Source organism: Zalophus californianus, chromosome 2, assembly GCF_009762305.2.
Source record: "Zalophus californianus isolate mZalCal1 chromosome 2, mZalCal1.pri.v2, whole genome shotgun sequence".
In the NCBI taxonomy this organism is placed as follows: domain Eukaryota; kingdom Metazoa; phylum Chordata; class Mammalia; order Carnivora; family Otariidae; genus Zalophus; species Zalophus californianus.
Genome location: NC_045596.1, coordinates 192,920,611 through 192,926,966, shown reverse-complemented (window position 1 = coordinate 192,926,966; position 6,356 = coordinate 192,920,611). Strand labels below are relative to the sequence as shown.

The window sequence follows — 6,356 nt, the reverse complement described above, 5'->3', positions numbered from 1 at the left end:
TATCTGATTATGAATAATTTTCCTTATTGATTTGGAAGTTTCTTGCCTATTCTAGATATGAATTATTTACCTTTTTGATATTTTGTGGGTAACTGTTCACATTTTGAATAACTTCCATCTTTAATGCAGTCGCTAAATGGATGAATAGGCAAATGGCCATAGTACATGAGGAGATTAATGAAAAAGTTGAATTATGGATTACATCAATAATATTCAAAAAATCCTTTTTTCAGGTGGCTAGAAGATGGCCAACATTCAGACTGAGTAGACACACCAAAAGCAGCCAACCAGCTTTCAAAATAAGAAGAGGGTCCTGCTTATAGAAAATGGCGAGGAGAAGCTTCTGTGATTCTACAAATACATTGGTCTGTGCTTCAAGTTGCTCAAGGAGGCCATTGAGGGCACAAATATTGACAAGAAATGCCCCTGTACTGGTAATGTCTCCAACCAAGGGTGGATTCTGTTTGGTGTGGTGACCAAGATAAAGATGCAGAGGACCCTTGTTATCCACCAAGACTACCTCCACTACATCCACTTTGAGAAACATCACAAGAACATCTTTGTGCACCTGTCGCCCTGCTTCAGGGATGTCCCAATCGGGGACATTGTCACGGTGGGAGAATTCCAGTCCTTGAACAAGACTGTACGATTCAATGTGCTCAAAGTCTGGAAGGCCTCCAGCACCAGGAAGCAATTTCAGAAGTTCTGAGATGAGACATCTGCCCACACCCCTGAAGAAAATAGAGTTATCCCTCTCCAAATAAATATAAAAACAGAGATAACATTCATAGAAAAATGATCCAATGGCAAAGGCAAGCAAGAGAACAAATATCCTTGAGTATCTGCAGAAATCTTGATGATAGATGTGGACTTCCATTTGCAATGGGATTTGAAGTTTGAGTCAATCCTACTTAAACATAAAAGAGAATGAATTTATCAGGTAATATCTGGTTGGTACCATTTTTTTTTAAAGATTTTATTTATTTATTGGACAGAGAGAGAGGGAACAGAAGCAGCGGGAAAAGGAGAGGGAGAAGCAGGCTTCCTGCTGAGCAGGGAGCCCGATGTGGGGCTCGATCCCAGGACCCTGAGATCATGACCTGAGCCGAAGGCAGACGCTTAACGACTGAGCCACCCAGGCGCCCCTGGTTGGTACCATTTTTTAAAAAAGATATATAATAACTTTTCTTATGAAAACCATATGCAAGTATAATTATTTTTATGAAATAAACACAGTTCATGCAGTACTGAAGAACAGAAATGTAATACAAAGATTAAAGAGAAATTAGTGCAATTTTAACTTTGGTTATGATGGCTTTCCTTGTGGGTCATAGTCTAATCTTACATGAACAGCTGTTTTCATAACACTGATATACTTGTACAATTAAATATGTTTTTAAGTAATATGCACATGAAAAATTAAAGGTCACTAATAAGGCTTACAAAGCTGAAATTACTATTGCAGTTAGCTTAATCATGGCAATGCATTTCCATTGATTTTGGACTTATAATTCTATTAGATACAATTTGTGGCTTTCTAATTATAAGGAAAAAAGTGAAAGAATTCTATGAACAGTTTGGAAGTTGTTTTATGGCACTTTATTTCCTTTATTTTTCATTATATCGACTCTTTCATGCTAAAGTTCTGGAAATTTCTTTCAGATATAATTGTTATTATAAAGATCATACTACACGTATTCAGAAGATCCTAATAAAAAGATACAAAATCCTGGGGCATCTGGATGGCTCAGTCAGTTAAGCGTCTGACTCTTGACTTCCCCTCAGGTCATGATTTCACGGTTGTGAGACTGAGCCCCACATCTGGCTTCACACTCAGCACAGAGTCTGCTTGAGATTCTTTCTCACCCTCTGCTTCTGCCCCTCCTCTCTCTCTCTCTCTCTCAAAAGAAATAAATAAGATATTAAAAAAAAAAGAAACAATCCCATTCAAAAGTATCTGGTCACTAATTCATGGTGCTTCAGGAAATTCGTTTTCTAACGTAAGTGTCTATATCCAACATCTTTCCCTTTGGACCAGCCTTTGTGTTATATATCAGACCATCCTCTGATAACATAACCAGTCTCTGAACTCAGTAAATAACAAAGACATATAATACATAATTTCAGGTTGACTATTTAAAATACAAAGTATAATGTGAATTCTTGTTATAGTCTTCCTTAATCAATAAAGTATGGCACTGTATCCATCATGCAAGATAACTGGGGATAAAGAAAAAAAAGCTCCTTTTCTACTTTTTAATTCCTTAATATATGAAGACCTTGAAACCTAATCAATAATATGAATCAATGTTTGCGAGAAATGTGTTACTCGTTGGTCTGCATTTTAACTTTAATAGCTTTTTTATATAGTAAAACAAAAGGAAGTAGAAAAGAATAGATAATGAAGACAATAAAACAAACAGATATGAACTGAAACTTTGTGAAATAATACGACCTCTGTATAAAACTTCTATTCAAAATACTTCGTAATTAACCTTAAAAACATTAAAGGATATTAAAAATAAATTGTGAAAATTTGGGTCCTGGCTCTGTTGCTGTCAAACATAAGCTTTGAGCTATTCAGCAAATTTTTTCAAAGCTTAGGGCATTATTTGCTTCATTACTACACTGAAAACTTAGGACCTATAGAGAAAATCATTAGGAACACATTAATATTTTAAATTCTGTAACTGATAATAAAATTCTATTTAGGACAAGTTACTGTTTTTTATGTCATTTAATTTGTAATTAATTGGAGTTTGTTGTGTGTCAAGTCATGTTAGTGAAGCTTCATTTCTTTATTCCCTCCTTCAATCATTCATATATTCCTCAAACATTTATTCAAAGCTCTAGGCTAAGCTCTAGGAACACAACCGTGAACAAAACCCTTGTGGTAGTTCAACTGATGTAGCATTTGACAACTTTTGGCTTATGAATCCTTTCATTAACATGTGAAAGGGGGAGCACCTGGGAGGCTCGGTTGGTTAAGTGTCTGACTCTTGGTTTCTGCTCAGGTCATGATCTCATGGATTGTGAGATCAAGCCCCGCATCGGGCTCCATGCTCATTGCGGAGCATGCAAAGATTCTCCCCCTCTCTCCTCCCACTTACGCTCACCCTCTCCCTCTAAAATAAATAAATAAATCTTAAAAAAAAAAGATGTGAAAGGGGGTTCTTTTGTTAAGGTAAAAAATGGCTGAGGTATCAAATTTCTATTTCCTTAGCAATATGATAATTTGCAAATCTTCTTTAAAAATGAAACCATTTAAGAATTTCTGAGCGTGTACTGAGTAAGCTCATGTAAAGATTAGTTAGGATCAGATGAGCTTGCTTAGGATTCAATTAGTTGATATATCTAGGTCTTATCAGCTAACTGGTGTTTGCTTCTATATTAGAAGATCAGTGATTTCTCTATTTTTTTTACAAGCACTTAACTGAATTCCCTCAATGTATGAAACACATTTTTTTCTTTTAATTTTTACTTAAATGTCTCAATTTTGTCATGGTAGTTTTAACTAGTAGACTATTATAATTTGTTTTTATTTATATTGTATATTATTTAATTATGTCCAAAACTGACATATAGACAACCCAGAAATTAGTGACACTATGTCAAAGTAGAAGTTAATGAGGAAAACCAGTATTATAATTATTCTATAGATTGTTTTAAGATTTAGAGGTTTATAACTCCTATTTGTCTGATCAATACATTTATGTAGTAACATTAAATGTTTCAAAAACTTTAAAAATCAGTAATTAGGGTGATAAAATATAGTGACTAACATTCAATAGGACGATTGTTAATAAATTCTCATCATGAAACTGTATTTCAGAAAAACATCTCACAAATTGAAGTCATATATCCCTTCTGTCACTGCATCATTTATAACTAAAATGGAAATTATACAAGCAACTTAACTGATGAATTTGTAGACTGGAAAATGCAAAAATTATCCAAACAACAGATAATGCAAGAAGTCTGCTCAATTTCTGATCCTGAAGTATAGGATTACATTTCTGTCCAAACTTTAAAATATTTCAAGTTCCTAGGCCAAATATAATGTAATATGGTCTTTTAAACATATATGAACTCAAAAATTATTGAAATGATATAAATTATATATAAATTATATGTTTATAAGTATAACATATGTAAGTTTTACCTTTATCAATTATACATGGTGAATATTTTCTCAAAAAAAAGCTGAAAATCATCTCTATTTAAAAAAACGGCTTCCCTTCCCATCTGACAAGACAGTCCAGTTTCCTCATCATAATTTATGAAATCATCCATCTCTTCTTCCCATTGATTTTAAATGTACATATGAAATCTTAGAATTGTGCAGAGACTATTTCTAGAGTTTTGGCTTTGGTCTATGCATCTTTATATTATGCTTTAATATCTGGTAGGGTTAACCCCCTCTGCCTTATCACTATTACTCTATATTTTAGTAAGTTCTTGGCTCATCATTCCGATTTTTTTTTCTTATGACCTTTAAAACCAGATCTGCTGTTTCACCTCCTTCCCACAAAAATACCATTTTTATTTGTATTGGAATTTTTATTATATTTATGGATAAACATATGGAGAAATGGCATTTTATGATTTTGAGTATTACTATGCAGAACATGATATATATTGTATTTGTTTATGCCATCTTTGGTCTTTGAGTAATATTTTAAATATTTCTTCACATAGATCAAGCTCATTTCACGTTGAGTTTATATCTAGAGATGTTAATAGTTTCGACAATTGCTAGTAGACCTTTATTTTGATATATCTTTCTATCTGTAGCTTTTATATGAGAAAACTACCAATTTTTGTAAGTTAATACTTTAAATGGTAAATGAAATTGTTTCCTTAATTTCTTTTTTTTTTTTAATTTGCTTCTTTGTCAAATATCAGTTGACTGTATTTCTTGTAGATCTATTTCAGGGCTATATATAGCCCATACCTGTATATCTTTCCCTTTGCAAATGCCACATTGGTACAATTATTTTGGCCCCAATAAGGCTTGGAATCAGGTAATGTGAGTGCTCCTCTTTTTCTTCAAATCTGTGTTGATATTCTAGGTTTTCTTGTTTTATTGTGTTTTTACATCCCAGGTAAAATTTAGAATCAGTTTATGCTGCTAGGATTTTTATTTGGACTGTCGTGATTTTGTGGATGAAGTTGGGAAAAATTAACATTTAATAATATGGAGGCTTCCAATCCACATACAGGAATTATTTTTTCATGTATTTAGATCTTCACGAATGTTTTGCATCATTTCATAGTTTTCTGCATACAGTTCCTTTATCCATAGACTTTACATTATTTCTGCCTATGCAGATTTTATATCATTAACACTCTTGTTTGCGACCCTATTTATTATAGTATTATTCCTACGGAAATAGATTCAATGGTCACCTCCAGGTTCCTTGGCAAAGATCACTTCATTAATTTCTTGCGCTTTTTTTAAGCTCTTATTTATTTGAGAGAGAGAGACAGAGAGCACGACTAAGGGGAGAGGCAGAGGGAGAGGGAGAAGCAGACTGCCTGCTGAATGTCGGGAGCCCAAGTTAGGGTTCGATCCCAGGGCCCTGAGATCATGACCTGAGCCCAAATCAGATGCTAAACAGACTGAGCCACCCAGGCGCCTCAATTTCTCGCTTGTTTTAATATCAGTATTTAATACTTTCTAAAAGAAGCACTTATGGGAAGTAATTCTTACATAACCAAACACGTTTTCCACTACTGGTTTTTCTTTTCTTTTTCTAATATTTTATTTATTCATGAGAAACAGAGAGAGAGAGATAGGCAGAGGGAGAGGGAGAAGCAGCCTCCCCATGGAGCAGCGAGCAGGAAACAGGATGTGGGCCTCAATCCTGGGACCCTGGGATCATGACCCAGGCCGACGACCGATGCTTAACCGGCTGAGCCACCCAGATGACCCACTACTGGTTTTTCTTGAACAATAGTTTGTTTACCACAAAATAGTTTGTATTTTACTACAACAATTTGTTTACTACTGCTTCTTAGAGAAATATATCACTGTGTCAACTATTTTCTGCCACTGGCTATAGCAATGAAGAAATAGGATATAAGACTAACATTTCCCAGTGTAGATTACCATAAATGTCCGCCTGTTTTAAGAATTATTTATTTATACTAGAAAATTTTACTACCTTTAACCAGCTATATCTCTGTGTTGGTTATTCTATGCCAAGCCTTTATCCTGTTAGAAAAGATATGCTCCTTTAATTTGCATGTGTAAACATGATTTTTTATTTTTTAGAATTTTTGCTGTATTCAATGTTCTATTTTTTTTAATCTATTGTCTTAATTCTTTCCTCAAAGATACCAACTAGGCAGAC

General features: G+C 34.0%; 1 pseudogene; it reads left to right on the top strand.

The window, feature by feature from the left end:
* Nucleotides 1–244: 244 nt before the first annotated feature.
* LOC113925739 lies at nt 245–709 on the top strand (annotated as a pseudogene).
* Nucleotides 710–6,356: the final 5,647 nt, after the last annotated feature.